This window comes from Lynx canadensis, chromosome B3 (assembly GCF_007474595.2).
Source record: "Lynx canadensis isolate LIC74 chromosome B3, mLynCan4.pri.v2, whole genome shotgun sequence".
Lineage (NCBI taxonomy): Eukaryota > Metazoa > Chordata > Mammalia > Carnivora > Felidae > Lynx > Lynx canadensis.
The window spans coordinates 76,085,912-76,088,847 of NC_044308.2; the positions used below are offsets into that span (position 1 = coordinate 76,085,912).

General features: G+C 37.6%; 1 non-coding gene across 1 annotated transcript; it reads right to left on the reverse strand.

Moving 5' to 3' along the window:
* Positions 1-2,207: 2,207 nt before the first annotated feature.
* LOC115517367 lies at positions 2,208-2,313 on the reverse strand. The gene has a single exon (XR_003969826.1). It is a non-coding gene; the product is annotated as a U6 spliceosomal RNA (small nuclear RNA).
* Between the last annotated feature and the right edge of the window lie 623 nt (positions 2,314-2,936).

Here is a 2,936-nt window from a genome sequence, read left to right on the forward strand (position 1 = left end):
TACATATATACATACATACGTATATGTATACATATATATACATACATACGTATACGTATACATATATATACATACATACATATACATGTACATATATATATACATATATATACATATATATATATATATATATATATCACCAGATTTTAAACTCCATGAGACCAGAGATAGCATTTAGCAGCATTTAGCAGATGTTTATGATGGAATAAATGAATGAATGAATGAGTAAAGTCTTAATACAGAAATCAATACTCATCAGTCAAGTTCTAACAGGAAAAAGATTACACTCATATCAGGAAAACTCGAGGACAACTTTGGTTTGTTTTTACAAAAGAATGAATCACAATGGTGTAGACAGGACATGGAAAATTACAAAGGGACAATGCAGGAATCTGGGAGTCTCAAGGGAAGATTCGTTGCCACTGTGAGGCTCAAAGCAAAAGTAAAGAAGAGGTTAGTAGAACCTGGAAAGAAAGAGACTTAGAGACAGAACAGGTCAACCTGTATGTAGCAGTGATTATTAATTAATGGACACAGCCAGTTGGAGACTACCTCCCAGAGGAGGAACCAGAGGAATAAATATCTTGATCTCTTTCTCCACCTCCCTCTGGTATTTTCTTGGGGCTCTCCATTGGCTGGAAAGGCCAGAAGGCCTACGAACTTCCTATTCACAGCCCTTACAGGTCAACTCATGAGGCAGTTAGCAAGATAGGAAAAAGTCAAGAATGGAGCTAGAGGGAAATGAAATATCCATGCAGCCTAACATTTACAATTGAGATCTGGATCTTTCCAACCATGTCTTCTAATATTCAGCTCATTGAATGTAATCTCCCAAAATTGTTTCCTCGTGTATCTTGCTAGAAATACCTCTACCTTTCTCCCCACAACTAAATGAATTAATCTTTAAAGGCCTTACCTTCAAATGCAGTCACGTTGTGAATTAGAGCTTCAACATATAAATTTGGAGGGAGGTGTCCAATTCAGTCAATGACATACATAATCTCATTTAATTTTCACAATCCGTGAGAGATATCTACATTTTACAGAAGACTAGAATTCACTTTATTTTTCTTTGTCCTTATAGATAAGACATGATAGAATCAGAACTTAAACTTCAATCTGTCTTATTCCAAAACCTATACTTTTTTAACCACTCCCCACTATTGCTATGAGTTGTGTGGCTATCCTATGAGGCTCCTGTATGGGAAGGGGCCATGTCCTACTTAGTTTTCAACTGCAGCACTTACATAGTGTCTGCTCTATAAGAAACATTCCATAATGTTCCTAGAATTAAATATGAATGATGCAGAGAAAACAAACAAAACAGGCTTATAGTTTCAAAGCACATTTATCAACCATAAATAATAGAAAAATACAAAATATAAAACAAGGGAAAAGCAGGCCAAAGCTCAGTACAAGAAACAGTCATTTCTTTCCCTAGATATGCAATAGGTTTACTTTGATCCACTTCTCTCAGCTGGATTCAAGTTAATATTTCTTTTCTACTCACTATTTTGCTAAGAGCTATGAGATCAGCTTCTTTTTTTTTCTTTTTTCTTTTTCGAGTTTGAAACAGCTAGTTTTCTTTTCCTGGAACAGTCTTCTCCTGAAGCAAAAACCTCTCTTTTGGAGCAAAGCCTCCTTCCTGGGGTTCTTTGTTCTGCCAGTGCTGAGCACCTTTGAGCTTCCCTCTGGAGCAGGTCTGGAACCAGTACCTATCCCTTCTTTTGAACAGCTGAGCCAGTTGTCTCTCATCTTGATTGCCTTTGCTATGCTAGAAGCCTGTGCAGTCGAGTGCATCTGTCTCAGCTCATTTCAATAATCCCTCCATACAGCAAAAGCTGGGTGAATACCTAGGAATGTTGACTTTTTTTAAAGACGAAATTATTTTGATTTAGAACTAATATCTTACTAAAAAGCGAATCACTTTACTATAAGCAAGTTGACTTCACAAGCAATGCCGATTTAAGAATGGGCTTCAGTGATAAGTAGAGAATGAACCCAATGGTCATAACCTATTAAGATTTGGAAAGGATTTGAGACATCTTCAGATCAACTGCCTATCTAATTAAGAAAGCCCAATATAACAAACTGGGAGTTAGGTGACCAGAATGAAAACCTTGCATATTATGAAAGAAAAGCCTGGTACTGTTCTGTGTTAGCTCTGTCACCAGAGCTGCCTTGAATTAAACCAAATTCCACTTCTTTTGAAATTGGATTATTTATTATTTTATGTGTCGTCCTTGGCCAAGAACCACGCTAATCTTCTCTGTAGCATTCCAATATTCGTACACGTGCTGCCAAAGTGAACACTCTTCATTACCTTAAATACTACTTCCTGACCCTGTGTTCAATTCACAGACCCTATGGTAGGTGCTAGAATTTCTTCTACTTATTCATCTACCAAAATAATATGCAATAATAACTCCCCCTACTTGCCTATATTGTCCATTGAGACTTCCAAAAACTGAAGTTGCATCAGAAGAAGGCAGAGAGTCCATCAGTGAGAAAGGGGAATAACTTCCACAGGATGGAAATAGAAAGCCATAGAATAGCACATTGAAAAGGGACAGGAAGAGAGAAGACATTTGGGTGTAGGTGGTCATGGCTTGGGTTGGGTGTGAACCACAGTATGGGGGAAGGGGGTGGTAATAGGCAGATGCAATAAACAAAATAAATTTTCTCAAAAGGTACGGATAAACTACAAAAGTAGAATACAGGTCGGAATGGAAGGCAAAATAAATCCCTACTTAATTGTAGATCTTGAAATAGAAACATTTGATAACTTTTCTCTACCTCTCTTTTTCACACAATAACCATATTCCATTTGGTCTGTAGGGCTACATCTACAGAACTCCCTGTCGCTTGCTCCTCCCTTCAACTCACCCAAGCAGCACATTCTGTGGATACTGGTGGCATCTCAAAGTAGCAGGACC